Source organism: Rattus norvegicus, chromosome 1, assembly GCF_021556685.1.
Source record: "Rattus norvegicus strain SHRSP/BbbUtx chromosome 1, alternate assembly SHRSP_T2T, whole genome shotgun sequence".
Taxonomy (NCBI): domain Eukaryota; kingdom Metazoa; phylum Chordata; class Mammalia; order Rodentia; family Muridae; genus Rattus; species Rattus norvegicus.
In genome coordinates, this window is record NC_141534.1 from 121,267,387 (window position 1) to 121,285,804 (window position 18,418).

Below are 18,418 nucleotides of genomic sequence, written 5' to 3' on the forward strand. Positions count from 1 at the left end.
TTGATGTTAATTATTCAAATTTATAGATTTGATCAGTATCCTAAAAAAATAAGTAAAAGCAACAGGAAAGACATTGCTGTGAATGATATTTGTCTTACTACTGTTAAAATGTTTGGTCTTTGTATTCTAATACTACAAAACAAAAACGTAAGCTTTAATAATAAAGTTCTGCAGCAATGGTAAGAGTTTACAGAGAAAAAGATCATTTCAGCAGTAGAATTTTGTATTCTGCATATATCGGTGTCAAGTAAGATTTAAAAATTAAATATTACCTTAACATTACATATAATATTAATAATTATTGATTAACCAGATGTCTTCTTTTAAAGATTCATTCATTTTATGTATATGAATACACCGTTGCTCTCTTCAGTCACACCAGAACAAGGAGGACATTAGATCCCATTACAGATGGTTGTGAGCCATGATATTATTGCTAAGAATTGAGCTCAAGATCTCTGGAAGAGCAGTCAGTGCTCTTAACTACTGATCATCTCTCCAGACCCTAGATGTATTCTTGTGAGCTTGAAGGAACCCAATAAGTGTACCATTTTTAATACTAAATTTTTTAATCAACATATTTGGATTAAAAAATTAAGAGCCCCAAACCAATAAATATATTAAGATATTAAACATATGGATGCAGTGTGACTCTTTTATTGATTCGAATGGAACTATTTCATTCAGAATAGTTCAGATTATCATTATAGCAGTAGTATTGGTGATGTCAGTGGCAGTAGTAGCAGGAGGAGGATGAGGGGAGGAGGATGAAGAGGAGGATGAAGAGGAAGATGAAGAGGAGGATAAAGAGGAGGAGGAGGAGGAGGAGAAGGGGAGGAGGTGGTGTTTAGTCAAATACTTCTCTTTTCCACTGACTTCCCAAATTAACATAAGCACAAAGAGATTGAAATAACCAAGGGAGGTCAAATAAAGTTTGATAGGATTTGCAGGCTTTTGCTCAAGTAATTAAAAAAACATTGTTGTATGAATTTGTGTGTGTATACACATGCATATTCATGCCATGGCATATCTGTGCATCACAGTCATTTTTGTAATTGGGTTCTCTCCTTCTACCATGTGAATTCCAGACATTGAAACTTAGGTCTCCAGGTTTGGTAGCAAGGTGTCTTCCAAACTTATTGTGCATTCCTGGCTATTTGAGTAGTTAGTAGGATTATTGTTGAATGAGTCATGAATTTAAGAGAATTTCATAGACTATTATGATCAGAACCTCAAGTTGAGATAAAATATTTTATAACTTATTTAATTTTTGAAATTCAGACTTCTTAGGTAAACTACCTGATTTTTTGTCTCCATTAAATTCTATAAAGCATGTCTGTATGTTGTATAGTTTTACATAATTTGAATAGAATAATGGCGAAAACCAACTACTTTATTATATTATCTAAGTAACGGAGAATCTCCTCAGACACTGACTATAGTTCTTAACTATTTTCTTTTACTATTTTTACATTAACAAAGGCTGATTAAATCATTCATTTTTTGAGGAATTACTCTAGTTTAGGTAGGTGTTAATATGAGGAAAGAGGAAAAGTCAAGAACACTTCTCTCTCAAAAAGTGTAGAGGGAGAAAGTCAGTCAGACATCAACACCATACAACAAGTGGCAGGATGGAAAGAAGTACTACAGAGGCAGAAGCAATGAACCTTGGGAAGATCAGAAAGGCTGTTCAGAGAGGTGCTTGGACATGTCTAGAAAGAAGGAAGTACACGCTTAAGGGCTCTAAGCAACTGGCAAATGTTTAAGTATTGTTTAAGCAATAGTTTTATTGTGGTGTATAGGAAGATAGGTATGGAAGAAAGGCAGGGTCTAGGTCAAATAGGTCTTGTTCTCAGATTTTAGATCCATATTAGAAACTTATGGTGAATCACTGTTACAAAAAGAAAATATGTGATCAAACACACATACACACACACACACACACACACACACACACACACACACACACACACACACACACAAAACCCAAACAAACCAAAACCCCCAAAAAACTGTGTGAACAATGCCAAAATGTGGGTTACAGTTTTGTTTTGCTCTTTGTTTTGGTTATTTATTTACATTTTAAATGTTGTCCCCTTCCTGGTTTCTGGTTCTCAAACCTACCATCCCCTCTCCACTTGCCCTGCCTCTATGAGGGTGCTTCCCCACCCGCCCACAGGAACAAGTGCCTTTCTTCCCATTGTTGCCAGATAAGTCAATCCTCTGTACATATGTAGCTGGAGCCATGGTTCCCCCTATGTGTACTCTTTGGTTAATGGTTTAGTCCCTGGGTGCTCTGAGCAGTCAGGTTAGTTGATATTGTTCTTTCTATGTTGTTGCAATCTCTTTCAGCTTCTTTAGTCCTTCCCCTAACTCTTCCATTGGCGTCCCCAGGCTCAGTCTGATGGTTGGATGTGAGTATTTGCATCTGTATAAGTCAGGCTCTGTCAGGGCCTCTTAGAGGACAGCTATACCAAGCTCCTGTCAGGAAATACTTCTTAGCATCAGCTATAATGTCTAGGTTTCTGCAGATAGGATGGATCGGTAGGTGGGAGATCTCTGGATGGCCTTTACTTCAGTCTCTACTCGATTCTTTATCCCTGAATTTCCTTTAGACAGGAACAATTTTGGGTTAAAATTGTTGAGATGAGTGGGTGGCCCCATCTCTCAATCGGGGATTGTGCCTATCCACTAGATATGGTCTCTACAGGTTCTATCTCCACTTTGTTGGGATTTCAGCTAATATCATTCACATTGGGTCCTGGGAATCTCTTGCTTCTCTGGCATCTTGGACTTTCTAGTGGCTACTCCTAGTTCCCCATCCCTCACTGCTACACACCTCTGTTTAATTTCCAGAACATTTGTATTTCTTTCCAGTCTCCTGCCACACTTATCCTGCTCCCCCTTTCCCTCCCCCTCCTCTCTGCCCCCCAGGTCCTTCCCTGCCCCTACCTCCTGTGATTATTTTGTTCCCCCTTCTAAGTAGAAATGTAGCATCCATACTTTGGTCTTCCTCCTTCTTGAGCTTCATATGGTCTGTGAGTTGTATCATGGATATTCCAAGGTTTTGGGCTAATATCAGTGAGTATATACCATGTGTGTTCCTTTGTGACTAGGTTACCTCACTCAGGATGACATTTTCTAGTTCCATCCATTTGCCTATGAATTTCATGAAGTCATTGTTTTTAATAGCTGAGTAGTACTCCATTTTGTAGATGTACCACATTTTCAGTATCCATTCCTCTGTTGAAGGGCATCTGGGTTCGTTCCAGTTTCTGGCTATTATAACTAAAGCTCCTATGAACATAGAGGAGCATGTGTCCTTGTTATTTGTTGGAGCATCTTTTAGGTATATGTTCAGAAGTGGTATCGCTGGGTCCTAGGTAGAACTATTTCTAATTTTCTGAGGAATTGCCAGAATGTACCAGCTTGCAATCTCAGTAACAATGGAGGAGTGTTCCAATTTCTCCACATCCTAGCCAGCATCTGCTGTCACCTGACTTTTTGATCTTAGCCATTCTGACTGGTGTGAGGTGGAATCTCAGGGTTGTTTTGATTTGCATTTCCCTGATGACTTAGGATGTTGAACATTACTTTAGATGCATGCTTCTAGGCCATTTAATATTCCTCAAAAAATTGAGAATTTTTTGTTTAGCTCTGTACAGCATTTTTTAATAGGGTTATTTGGTTCTCTTGAGTCTAACTTCTTGAATTCTTTGTATATATTGGATATTAGCCCTCTATCAGATGTAGGGTGGGTAAAGATCTTTCCCCAATCGGTAGGTTGCTAGTTTGACCTAATGACAGTATCCTTTGTCTTATAGAAGCTTTTCAACTTTATGAGATTCCATTTGTCTATAGTTGTTCTTAAATCTTTAGCCATTGTTATTCTGTTGAAGAAATTTTCCCCTGATCGTTTTTTTAATGTTGGGTATTTATACTGTTTCTTGATGATTTTTTTATTCCAGCTCAGGAGTAACAGATAAATATTAGTTGACACCTTCAAAACCATACAAGTGGTCAACTGCTCTAAAAAACTTTTATAGGCCTGATTTTTTTCTTAAACTGACTTATTGAACATATGTACAGAAATTGCCTTGTATTGTTTCACAGCGACCATGTTGTTCTGAGTTAAATAGTAGACACTAAGTTTGTTTATAGCATGGCTATGCTTATACACTTACATGGTTCTTTTATATTTGAAATGAGAAAATATTTCAAATTATTGAGTCTCACTTAGACTTTATTGCACACGTATATACCAAGTAGCTTTTCCTAGAAAAGGTGTTTGAAAAAAGATACAAGCTTGATAATGGAAAACATACTTTTCCTGAGAAGTATGCAAATATGTTGTCAGGAATCATTCATGCTAATAATTTTTGGCATAAACATCATTGCTTTCTCCATTTCCCTTTAAGATAGTCTCTCTTTACAGTGAGACCTTCCATAGAACTCTAGATTTCCCTATGTTGGGGTTTCAGGCATGCACCCTTATGTTAGCATTAATGTTTCTAAATTTTAAAAATAATAAATTGAAATACATGAAGTCCTGATCATCAGAGGCCCATATAAGAATATATATTTAACGTTAAGTAAATAATTTTTTCAGTTTGGTATGATAAATTGGGATTCTCCACGATCTCCGTATAGAACTTGATTGGCATTTGGATATCTATATCCTTCAAACTTTTAAGCTTTTTAGAACTCTGCGGTGTTGGTTATATTTTGACAATTCACATTACTTACTAGAAAATTTCCTTTTTTTCCCAGACAACTTCTATTTAGAAGTGAATAGCTGAAAGCATCTTTCCGCTGCAATACTTTACTTTTCTTAGTAGTCTAATGATCTTCGTTTTGGTTTTGTATTTTAATAATTTGCAAAGATAACTCTTTAAAAGGTTACATTTGTTACTAGCTCTTTTCATATAATACAATGGTATTCCAAATGAGGATTTTTAATGAAGAAAAAAAAATAAGAATAGAAAAATTTTAAAGTATCTTACAATCTGACTGAACAGTTGCACTTATTTTTCGTGCAATAGTTTACACCTCCTGCCCCTGCTTATTTTTTAAGTTTTAAAAAATAGCAAGCCTTTAATCCCATCATTCAGAAAGCAGAAGCAGGTGAATTTCTGAATTGAAGGCCAGAATGGTCTACAGAGTGGGCTCCAGAACAGCCAGGGCTTCAGAGAGAAATTGTTTTGAAAAACAAAGAAACAAACAAACAAAAAAACCCAAAAATAGCTGTTTATAGTGGGGAGATGTATATGTATCCATTTATAGGAGTTGCAAGAAACAGAAAAGCACATTGCTACATGTGATTGTTACATTTTGAGTACTAGATGATTAAGGCTTACAAAGTTGCAAGCCAGAAAATAACGTGTCAGCCAGTCTGTAATAATTTGAGTGTCAAAACCATTAACAACAACAACAACAACAGCAAAAAACCTAAGTAAACCATCACTTTGGTACCAAGAAGTCACATGGCTCTAAAAGAGTTCAGGTCTTCTGCATATCAAAATTAGTCTCTATCCATGTGGGATCAAGCAGGGATTCACTCAGTTGACAATCTACTGGAAGACACCACTGGTTAGGCTTTTACCTACTAGTTTGGTAAACCAGTGACAAATCCTGTCCTGGCAGAGGCCTAAGCGGATGACCTTGTTTACTGGAAGGTTGCTCACTCTCGGGTTCCTGCAAAAAAGTCGTAGGGGTCAGCCATAACAACTAAATACTTCTAAGGTTCTTTATTCTGCCAGTAGGCAATACCCTCTCAGCCTATTCGACCCTCTGACTCCGAGGCTATCCTCGGCTGGCTAGCCCTGTCAGCTCTCCCGAGTACACCGAAGACAATGGTCTATAGATTGGGTAAAAGGAGCATAGGCTAAAAACACCAAGCCTCTCTCAGCCCTGTCTCAAGATGGCGACCGTGCTGGCCAGCTTCCACCTAGCCCAAAGCCATCTCCCTTTCCCAAAGGCACCCGCGCCAAGAGCGAAGGCGAACTAGAGTAGGGCCCTGCAGAGATGCAATCCGGGCGGGGCGGAGACAGTCGTCGTCCCACGCACGCGCGAGCTCGCCTAGTCTCCCGCCTCCGGACTTGGAGCCCTCCGCCGGCAGGGTGGCGCGCGCTGCCTGTCGGGATACTCGGTCCGCCCACCTAGTCTTCTCGTCCTCGTTCGCGAGATCCGTGTTTCTCCCAAGATGGTGGCGCTCCTCTTTGGGTGACTACAGGAGACGACAGGGCCTTTCGTCTTCGCAAGTACCTCGCCGCCCCTCCTGCGTTCGCTCGCGCACCGGGCCACGCAGCTGTTCACCGCCTCATCACGACTCTCCTCGTTCGACCAGTCGCGGACGGTGGCGCCTCCTTCTGCTTCTCTTCGGAGTTGCTCGCCACCCTCGCCCCCCACCGTGGACAGATCGCGGCAGCAGCCGTTCAGCGCCGACTTCAAGGTTGCCCAGGCGCCCGGCCTCCCGGCCTCAGTTTCCTGAGGAGAAGCGCGGGTCCCGCATGAGACCCGGCGGTGGCGCCAGCGAAAGGGAACGAGGCGGTGGCGGGCGGCGGCGGTGGACGAGGGCGACAAGGACCAGTGAGGCGGCCGCAGCTGCGAGGGCCGCAGCCCACGCGCGGGGGCGAGGACAGGTCAGTGCTGCTGCGGCCGCGGCCTGCCCGGCGCGCTCCCTCTGGTCTGTACCGCCGGTCCCCTCGTCACCCTCCAGGCCGCGCTGACAGGGTAGGCGCCTGGGCCCTCACCCGCCTCCGTGAGCGAGTGCTTGGGCGCGTGGTCTGGAGGGGCCGGTGCCAGGACTAGGCCCTGGTGGCTGCGGCTGCTGCAGCCTTAACTGTCAGTGCTGGCTGAGCGCAAGAGGGAGGGTTTTGTCACCCGCGGGTACCCGAGTGGGCCCGGGGTGGGGCGGACGTGCAGGGCGTCGAGATTGGGGCCTCATCTAAGCAGGGATCGGAGAGCCAGCCGTGGCTTCAGGCTGCAAAAGGAAGTCCTTTTCCTCCAAAGGGGCGCTCTGGTGGGGAAGACATATTTAGAAGTGTGCTTAGTGGGTTGGGGTATTGTAGGGGGTGGATTGGAAGGAAGACGGATGAAGCGGCACATCAAGCCCAAGGATTGCGCTGTGGTTTTATTCGTGTGCTGCGTCTGGTAGGATTCAGTAGTTGAACGTGAGTTACTGGATTCCTCAGAAACTGCTGTGTTAATTTTAAATGCAAACCTGTAAGCAGTTGGTCTCCTCCTCTTCTCCCCTCCCCCTTTTCAGTTGAGAAAATGAAAAGGACGTTTTCCCCATTTTGATGCGGAGGCTTTTTGTTGGAAGAGTCAGAGTTGAATGTGCTATAATTGCGTTAGCCTTAAAAATAAAAAATATAATTTTAATAAGACTTTTTCACATTTAGAATCCTCTAAAGACAATTTTACGTCAATTTTTTTTATGTCTTTTGAGGATACTGAAATAGACAAAATCTCTTTGGGTTTGTATTAAGTAGCTAGTGTACTGTTGCAAATGTTAACCAAATAGTATATGGGATGTGTGATCCACAATTATCTAATGTCGCAAAGGATGTTCGTATAACCCAGGGTTTTGGGAGAAGCAGCAGATTATGTTAAAATGCTTTGGAGAAGGAAGTGCGTTTGAAATGAAGATGGCCTGAACTTTAAGAAATATAGCTGTGGGGCAGGGGGTGGGGGAGAAATATAGCTGTTAAAAAGCTAAATATTCAAAGACCTAGTAAATCTTGTTGGACAAGTGACATGACAAGTGTTTTTTTTTTTTTTTTTTTTTTTTTTTTTTTTTTTTTTTTTTTTTTTTTTTTTTTGTCACATCCCAGATTAGTGACTACTTTTACTTAAGATTTTTTTTTTTTTTTTGGTAAATCATGCAGATTTAGATTTTAGGAGAGATAAAAGGAAAATTTTGTCTTGTTATGTATGACAGAAACTGCTTTAGTATTAAATTCTCTTAAGTAGAATCTGCTTACTGCACTTTTAAGGGAATGGATATTGCATCTGTATTGCTGATAAGCCTAAGGATGACTGTAAATCCATAGATACTTAGCATTACAAAAAAGCCATGTATCAAAATCTGTAATAAAAATGAGAACTTCATCAATTTGCAGTCTATATTTTAAGAAAGATACAACACATAATAAAGATGAGATGACTTGTAGCTTTGTTTTCAGAATCAGAATGTAAGTAAGCTGTGAAGTATTTGTGTCAATATTTACCTTGCATTGGTGTGTTGTGGAGTGGTATACACACGTAATTCTTTGGGTATTGCTCCTCATATACCTGAGGAGCTTAACCATGAGTTTAAAAAAAAAAAAAATCCCTTTTGCATGCAGGTTTTGTAGGTGGCTTTTTTTAATCTCTGAAATATCCACCATCACCATTTTTTCGTTCTTTTTTTTTTTGTTGTTGTTGAAAGGGTCTTAATGGTACTCCACTGGATGACCTGTAACTTTCCTCTTGGCTTTGTCTCCAGGGTTCTGCAATTAAAACTGTATACCACCAGGACTGGCTACTTGCCCTTTTTATGGCTTTAAATAGAAAATGTAATTTTCATCTGAGACTAATTTCTCTGACATGTTAATTTTATTCAGTTGTATATCTTAAACATTTATGTCAATCTCTCTTCCCTCAAAAATTGCTGTAATCGTTTCTCTCAATTTTTATCAACTTTTTTTTTTCCATTGGGCATAGCTAATTTTTTTCTGTTCAAGGGCTTAAGATGATTTTTTCAAATGTCCTTTAAAAAAATAAAACCTTAAATGGTTACTGGTATATTACCATTTATTCTACTTAGGTTTATGTTTGTTATTAATGATAAAATTACTGTTAATGGATTTATATTACATGTATATGCAGCTATTAAAACATCAAGTGTTCTGATTTTTGCAACTGGGTTTGAATTTTAACCGATGGTCTTCTAAGTACTTTCAAGTACAAAAAAAGTATCAGAGCAGAGGGTCATATAAAAATAGTCTTTAAAGTCTTTGATGTTCTCTTCATATGAAGGTTTAGGATAATAGAGTTTTGGTTTTGACAGTATTTTACTTCATTACTGATAAAAATAAAAACAATGTTATGTTAGGCATGATGTCTCACTTCTGTAAACCCAACAATTGAGAGATTGAAGAAAGGATTGTGGCCAGGTTTAGGTCAGCCTAGAATAAGAGTTGAGAACTTGTCTCAAAAAAATGTTATCAATCAGAGATGTGATAGAATGTGTAATCAAACAAACTTTCTTTTTTTTTCTTTAATTTTTTTTCTTTTCTTTCTTTCTTCTCTTTCCTTCATTCCCTCCTTCCTTCCTTTTTTTCTTTTTGGAGGCAGGGTTTCTTTGTGTAGCTGTCGCTGTCCTGTGTTGACCAGGCTGGCCTCAAACTCACAGAGATGAACCTGCTTTTGCCTCCCCAGTGCTGGGATTAGAGTTATGGCTACCATCACCCAGCCTAGAAATATCTTTGTAGTAAGAGCTTGATTTCATTTTCGATGAGACATGGTTTTATCTATAAACAAGATGGTGAAGATATTCCAGATTTTTAAGAATTAAAGACTGTAAAGTGCTTAATAGTCTTTCAATTTTCATACCCAGTTTTTCTGAAAATCTTAAAGCACCTTTTATATAGCGTTTTATAGTCCATAATCTGTTCTGTTGTTTTCTTTCTCATTATGAAGTCAGGCCAGGGATTTATATTGTTTAATCAGAGACTATTTTTCCAGAAGCCTAAGTCTGTTCAGCCTATTTATAAAATACCAAAGGTTGGTCTTACACCTCTCTACCCCCCTCTAAAAAACGTATCTCAGTTATGGACATTGAGAAGTGTTAAGATCAAAGCTAATTTTCAATGTAATTTGAGTAATGTTAGGAGGATTAGGGGCTGAACCTAGTACCTCTCAAGTTCTAGGAACTGCTTTTCCACTTCTTAGTCCTCCGTACTGACTCTAGCTCAGGCAGACCTTGAACTGGGAATCCTCCTACTTTCTTCCATAGTAGCTGTGATTGCAGGCCTGTACCACTGTGTGTTGGCATGTTGTCTCTGTGTTTCTGTCTGTATTAATTGTTTATTTTTTTTTTTGATTTTATTGTATGAGAGTGCACTTGGGTGTGGATGTCTGTGATCCGTGAAGGTGAGAAGAGAGTGTTGGGACTGCTGGGACTGGGATTTTTGACTGTTGTTCAGTTGCCATGTCAGATCTAGAATTTGAACCCAGGTCCTCTGGAAGAGCACAAGTGCTTTCAATTTAACTTTTGAGTCATTTCTCTAGCTCTCTCTCCATTTCACTCCCCTTCTCTTCTTTTGTCTTTTTCCCCTCCCCCTTCCTTTTCTTGTGACAGTGTCTCTCATTAGCCTCTGATACTAATAAATAGGCTAAATAGCTAAATAGGGGAAACTGGCCTCCAACTCAAAGATCGCCTCTGCTAAGAGTAGGACATAGGGTCTTTTAACATAAGGACATAGCTCTCATTCATCAATGTAGATCCTCCTAAAAGTCACACTTGTAATTTCATCACCTCAGATTTTAGGCTTTTAGAGAAGTTTTAGTAGGGTGCAAACATTCACATATCATATAGGGGACTATGTCTGAAATAGTTATCTATCAGCTAACGTTTCTGAAGCTTCTTTGAAATCTGTGAGCTGGCCTGAGTTATAAGGGTTAAAAAAAACCCCAAGGAAATTATCATTTGAAAACTGATGATTGGTTATTTATTGCACATAACACCAATTTATTTTTTTAATGTGATATCCTATTATGTTATAGAACTTAATTGTCTATGCCCCTCCAGGTTTAGGGCAGTTTTGTAGACTTACCTTTAACCCCTCAGCTACAATTGCAAAGGGTACTATTGTATCTCCTTTAGGGGGTGATGGCAACAATCCAAGTTCATGTCTTAGTTGCAGCCCAACAATATACTATTTATAGTGCACATGCACTCCTGGTATATATAAAGTGAAATAGGTTTAGTTTGGTATGCCATTCAGCCTCTTAGGACTCATTTTTTTGGAGAGTGATTACCATTCTGACTTTCAATAATAAGAGTCAGAGATTTTATAAAACTAAATATTCTTCTGAGATCAGCTACTGTATTAACTTTTTTTTTTTAATACACGAGGGCATTGAAGATTTTTAAAATAGTTTTCTTAAGTTCATCTAAAGTCAGAATTAATCTAGAGCCTCTGGCTCCTAGGTAAAGGTTCTACTTTCATTGGCAGAATTTGTTCAGAAGAATAACCACACTAGTTTTGCAATTACAAATTCACTTTTATGGAGTTATGTATTTTTATACTATTAATAAAGGATAATCTTTATAAGATAGCATAGGATTTTATTCTTTTGAATAAAAGATGTGAAATAAATTGTATTACGTAGAAATACTATTATTTTTCAATTTCTTTTTCCAAATGTGAAAGTTTGAAATACTTGAGGATGCTTTATTCCTTTTTAATAAAGTGGCTTATTAATAAATACACATCAAATTTCTTATGTTTTCATTTAATTTCAAAATACTAGTTATAATTTCTTGATTTTTAGTTGTCTATAATAACTAAATTAACTGGATTGTAATTTGGAAAGATTATAAGTATTGGACCTATCTATAAATAAAATAGTTTTTTTTTAATACTGCTATGTGAAAGAGGCTTAAATATACATTATTTATTTCTAGGTTTTACCTGATTTTTGTTGCCAGAAGTTGTTGTTCTTCTGACTTCTGTCTTGAGCCAGAATGAGCTAAAAAGCAGGCCATTTATCTTTCTAAGGCATTGTTAATCATATTAAAGTGATACTGCCTTCTTGGTACAGAGGATTATGCTGCTCATATGGGATACTTCTTGAAAGTTGGTTGATATTGTATAAAGAGAGTAAGTTGCCCAGGAAATTAGTAGGAGAAAGGATGATGGAATACTGTCTTATTGTTTCTGTTAACATGGCTAAGCCTGTTAAAGAAACATCTGGGGATATTTTATTTTTGTTTATTTATTTTGAGACAAAGGTTCTTCAGCTGATGTTATCTTGGAACTGACAGGGAGAATAAACGTGAACTTCTGGTCTTCCTACCTCTTTTGAGTGCTGGGATTGCAGGTGTGTACTCCTTTATAGCTGCATTTACAATATAAATTTGTTTCAGATTTGATAACTCCATTTCAATAATCCTAGGTTGTTTTGTTTCCTAAACCACTGAAATTCTGAAGCACTTATTTCTTCTATGGTTTCAAGTAAACCTAGAAATAAGTAACATACATTTAACACGAACAATAACTCTTAATTGGTAGTGATAAATTATTTGCAAAGCTGAGTCCCTTGTCATTTGCTCTGCTTGACCTCTTCATTAAGTGAATTGAAAATAAATCAGTTGTAAGAATGATGGGAAAGGGCAGGCTGTAGGGGCCATAGTACCATATTTAGGCTTTTATAGCAAATCTGAGTAGGAGCCTCATTAAGAAATCAGTTTCTGAGAGAGAATCCTATGTAAATCTTGCTGGCATCTTTATTTGAAGTGAAATAAAAAGGAAAGTAGTGTGTAGGTCCTGAACATATTTTAAATGAGCAGGATAAAACTTGCCTTATACATCCTGCTGTCTGTTTTTATGTGGTGGAATCTGTTGTTTCTCTAAGCAGCTCACCGCATCTCAGAATTTGGTCTTCCTTACCTCTCAGCATCATCTGAGCAGTATAGTACAGATCTCATTACTCTGACAGAAATCTGATATTCCCCCCTCAAAAAAAAAAAAAAAAAACCCTTCAATTTTAGTTTTGCATTACTGGGGATAGAATACTGGGCCTTGCAACCTAGCAGTGAGCTACATCCCCAGGTTGAAAAAAGTACTTTGAAAAAATATGTTATGGAGTCTTACAGATCTCCTTTGAATGATGATATGATGTGTGTGGGTGGGTGGTAGGTGGATGGTGGCGGGCGGAGGCAGCAGCAGCAGTAGTGTTAGTTGATAAAAGTCAAGGTATGGCCGTTTATTTCAGGCTGCCCTTGAATTCTTGATCTTTGGCCCAAGTGCTGGGACACTTTAGTTATTGGTGGTCTTACATATTTTTTAAAACAGGGTATCATGTAGTCCATGGTGGTCTCAATTTCTTTGTAGTTGAAGAGGACCTCACTTATCCTTCTGACTTCACTGCTCCAATGCTGGGAGTGAACCATTATTTTTGTGTCCAGTGCATACATGTTCAATTCAAAATGTTTTTCAGGATGTTTAAAGCAAGCGTTTTGGCACACAAATTACATATGAATGAAGATACTGTCAGTGTTGTTCTTTCTGGACAGTGTTTTAATGTGATAAAACTTTTTTTTAATAAAGGATATAGCTATTTACTTCAAATTTCTAATGGACTTTGTCTCTGATGTGAGAAAATAGTCTTAGAAATGCCATTGTGGATTAAACCATGGTCGTAATTCATTTAGTTTTATAATCTGTGATGTAAAATAAATGCTGATACCTCTAATTTAATATAGAAGATATGAACCACATAGAGGATAATATAACAAACTAACCAGTAAATGTGTCATTTAGTATGAACAAACTTTATATTTTGCTATTTCCTTGAACTTTTGTCCTTTCTGAAACTCATTCCCTGTTTTCTTTAGTTGATACCACTATAAGAATTTCTTCTCATTGTTTCAGCACTCTACCTAGTATCAGATGTGAATCATACTGCTGTTTTTTTTGGAAAGGAAAAGATGAAATGCATAGTCACTTTTTTCTTTTCTTTTTGTTTTTGTTTTTGTTTTATTTTTTTGAATAAATCCTAGTGTATCATAAGGGGAAGTAGCATATCCCCAATTTATTAGTATTTTCTCCCTTAAGATTTCTTAAGATGCCCCTCTGTGTAGATACATTTGCTAAGCATACAATATGTCAAAAATAAGGTTAATTAATATTTGCCTTTGTTAAATGTGTTTTTGTTTGGTAATTTAAAATGTTTTTGAGTACCTGTTTTATATTATGTGTACTAATATATAAATCATATTTCAGATAGATTCATTAGAGAATGTGTTTTTGTCTTCATGTTTAAAGTGAGCTGTTATCATGTGTTACTGATAGAAAAATACACTACGAAAATCCAAATCCTTAGTTTCAAAGAAATGAAATTTCTCCACTTCTAAATCCTGTTCCATTCTCCATTCTCTCTGTTACTGTTTTTCACTGATTATATAAAATTGTACAGGTTTGTAGACTGGAGATGGGAGTAAGAGTTTAAATAAAAGTTGAGGAACTTAAAGGAGAAATACACTTTCCTCCACAGATTGGACTATATAATTTTAAAATAAAAACCCTTAAGGATAGTAGGAGAACTGAGTTACTTTTAGTCTTTTATCTGTACTTCACATCATGTATAATTACTGGCTAGTACATTATGTTTCTTGTTACTTTAAAAATGAAAGATTTTTTTTGGTCTGATTTAACTTCCTACCCCATTCTGAAAATTTCTTTTGCTCAATTTTTTGAGTTAAATGAAACACAGGGAAGAGGTGAACTTAAAAACAGATCTGTTTTATCAGTAGAATGTGCACATAGTGTAACCAATTGAAATTAGATGTTTATTCCTATACTGAATAGTCTGGGAGAACAGTAAATGTGTACACATTTTGTATTCTGTAACCTTTGTCTTCTTTTCCCATCTTTCCCTCCTCTTCTCTTTTTTTTTCCCCCTCTCTCCACCCTCTTGTCTTTGTTCTTTTCCTTTCTCTTCTGCAGATACAGGCATTTGTAAATGCTGGAATGAATGAACTACTACTTTCTAGATTGTTCAAGTCTGGGTTAGGATATCTGCTATAGGCTCTTGAAATGTGTATGTACGATAATGAATAATTCTCTAGGCTTGAGAATTTAAAGGTAAGCAGAATTAAGCAGTACTAGATTGACCTGGACAATTAACGGAGACATTCTGAAGCCTCCTTCTCATTGTAAATATGCCTGTGCTGAATTTGACAAGGCATTCTTAGGAAGGGTAGAATTGTGTGTGTTGTATATGTGTTTTTCATATTGATAATTCATTCCAAATATTTAGAAAATGATACTGAATCCTTTTTTTAGTGGTCAGGATATAATAGCTTAATTATTTAGGGACCTATTGTGTGCTTAAAATGATCATGTTGTAATAATAATGATTTTTTTTCTTTTGGGTTGGGGGAGATCTTATCATTAAACCCAGGGCATGTTTCTTCTATACCTAGTCTTTAGTCCTTTATATTTTATCTTAATCTTTTGAATTATTATTACTATTACTATTATGTATTATATGATGTGTATTTGGGCATAAAAGTGCCATACTTTGATGTGTGTGGAGGTCAGAGGATAGTTAGGTAGATTAAGTTCTCTCAATTTTTAACTTTAATTCCAGAGATTTTTTTTCAGGTGTCAGGCTTGGATGACTTTATCCTATTCACAGAGATAATCTCAGGAGTCATACATTTTTATCTTATTAAGATATTTTTCATAAATTGGGAAGATTGTGTCATGGAATTCTCCATAGTCTCAGGGTTTTGCCTTTAGCTTAGACATTGTATATTCAGATTATTTCTTATTGAAACATGTTATAAAATACTTTTTAATAATACATCAAGAATCTACTTACCTACCACCCAGTAATATAAATGATGCCAGTTTTGATTTTGTTCTGGAAACTTAATCCGTTCCTCCAAGTCCTGTGACCATCTCTTCTTACCCATGTAAGAGGTTTCTTGAGGTTCTTGAATATCTCCTGTTTTGTACTTAAATATGACCTTTGCTCATAAGTGAGATATCATCCTTAACTTTCTATAGATATGTTTCGTACATACCTGCCATCAGTTTATGTGTTTTTTTAAGTTTTGTTTATGTGTTTTATCTGTTATGTTTTTGAGATGTGTATGTTGGCACATTTAGATCTTTGGTATTACAATATAGGGATAACTATATAGTATTGTATCCCACTGCTTATGAATATTTTGGATTGCTTCTTATATTGCTCTTGTGAGTAATGCTGCAGAGATCATTTTTATACTTCCTTTGTAAAGGTTTTCTTGGGAAATTTAAAGAAATGAAGTTTTTAGAGAATAGGTTAACTTGATTAGATATGGAAATTCTTATGTAAATTAGATTTGTCAATACATACCATATCAGCAGTGAATGAACATTTTTGTTTCTAGCATCTTTTATCAGTACTTGGAATAGTTAGATTTTTAAATAGTGATATCAAATGGCATCTTATTTTGTGTTTGCTTTAATTCTGAGTGGTAAAATGATAGGAGTTTTATGTTGTTTTTTTTTTTTTTTTTGCATGTTTCAATTTAACAAATTTAATTAGTTTGTACTGGTGTTTAAAATCTAGGGCCTGCTATATGCTAAGCAATTTTCTTTGTGTTTATAATTTATTGAAAAACATTTAAAAGAAACTGTACAATGTTATTGTTGACAAGGACCTTGAAAGCCATCTTATTCAAATTTTTATTTTTTTTTATTAATGGCTGATTATCTGTCCAGTCATCAGTATATGGGATTTGATATATATTCAGTTTGGGTTGTTATAGTATTTTATGTGTGTGTGTGTGTGTGTGTGTGTGTGTGTGTGTGTGTAGTATTACACATACACATGTTCAGCTTTTTTGTGAATATACAGCATTCTCTTGATTATATCTAGGTGTGAGTTGGCTGGGACATGGTAACTAAAACTAGAGGCATTTTTCTCAAAGTGACTATATATATATTTTTTTGAAATAATTTCACTGAAAAATATTCTGATTTTTCTCCTTAATATTATTGTCAGTCTCAGTGCTTTTAATTGTTATTGTTCATTTGGTGTGCTCTAAAGTTTTAGGAAGAATGTTTTTTTTTTTTTAAACTAGATTTTAATAGATCAAGAGGATAGAAATTGCAGAGTCCAGGAAAACATTTCTAGTGAAATGTCCTGATATGCAAAATTATTAAGACCAGAAATAAGAGATTTCTAATATATGATAGAGTACAAAAACCTAGGGAGATCGATAGTTCTGGAGGTTATCGTCTATGGACAATATTTGGATGACTGGATGTGACCATATGACAAGGACCTCAGTTAATATGTAATAAAAAATTTGAAATTTATGTTATCAACATTGAGAAGGCATAGGGATTTTTTTAATATGAGAGATATGATCAAACTCTAATTTCTAAGAGGATATAGTTCTGTGAAAATATGTAAGAGAAAAACTAGAGAAAATAACAAGGCTCTGTGTCACAACAATCTTAGTAACCATGTGGGGAAAAGAAGCAATGAATTCTTTCTTTAAAGATGAGGTATTACAAAAAAGAATTTTAAAGCTAATATTTCCAGGCCTTACTTTGAGCTAGAGTGGTTTATAAGAAAATGGACATGGATAGTCTTTTGAAACAGATTGAAGTTTGAATCTTATTCTTGCATTTACATAGCTACCCAAGTTTTTTCTTCTGTGAACTGTCTTATTCTATAAACGTTTTTATGCATTTAGTATAAAAATTAATGACATACTTTCTTAATGTTTTATCTAGTTTGGAAGAAAGGGTATACTCACAGGGTTTGGTTACATAGTATTACATGTGATGGAGAGATTAAGCTTTATTCCAAAAGCAAATAAAGTTCACTAAGGAATTATTAGGGATAGTGTTGAATTGTGGTGAGATTCCTGAGGTAGAATTGGTAGCAGTGAGTGAACAATATTATACTTGGCAGGAGAGATTGTACAATATTTCTTGAACTTTTCTGATTTGAGTCATTAGCACATGAATTCTACCAAGGACTTAGTAGTATGTGATAAATCTTATCTATTATGGAGACTATGGTGTTTTTAACTACCAATATATACTCAAAGTCTAATTGATATCTGTCGAATGAAAAATTTGAAGAGTTGTAAATAGTGGTTAGGTTAAGTCAAAATAGGAGAAGAAGAGGATGGCAGAAGATTTTTCTCTCTGTTAGGACAATTTGATTGTTGACATACAAATATATAGAATGTTTTGGGTATTTGTATGGGAGTGTGTGTGAGAATAGTTGAGAATTAGAAAGACTTTAAAATTACTTTAGATGCTGAGATATTCAAACAGTATTTGACAATTGGGAACTGGAAGTTATAATGCCAAAGATAGGGTCGTAAAAATAGGTGTGTTTATTAAGTACAGAGGTAAAATGGAATGTATGCATCACTTGAAGTGTGTTCACAATACAAATTCATGCACTCAATTGCTCCGAATCAGAATTACTGCAGATAACCCTGCATCTGTCTTTCTTTTTCTGTCCTTTTTTTTTTTTAAAAAGACAGGTTCTCATGTTGTTTAGGCTATTCTAGAACTTAATACACAGCCAAGTCTGTCTTTGAATTTCTGGTTCTCTTGCATTTACCTCCTCAGTACTGACATTATGGATGTACTTCACCCATACCTCCCTAGTAGATATATTTTAATAG

The 18,418-nt window shown here is 36.4% G+C and overlaps 1 protein-coding gene across 22 annotated transcripts in view; it reads left to right on the top strand.

Annotated features, from left to right (window-relative positions):
* Positions 1-6,135: 6,135 nt before the first annotated feature.
* Positions 6,136-18,418, top strand: part of Ube3a (ubiquitin protein ligase E3A) — a 90,891-nt gene continuing 78,608 nt past the window's right edge. For 14 of the 22 annotated variants that reach the window (XR_015630221.1, XR_015630219.1, XR_015630227.1 and 11 more), the window contains exon 1: positions 6,182-6,641. The gene's annotated coding sequence lies outside the window, so the exon portion shown is untranslated. 22 annotated transcript variants of the gene reach the window in all.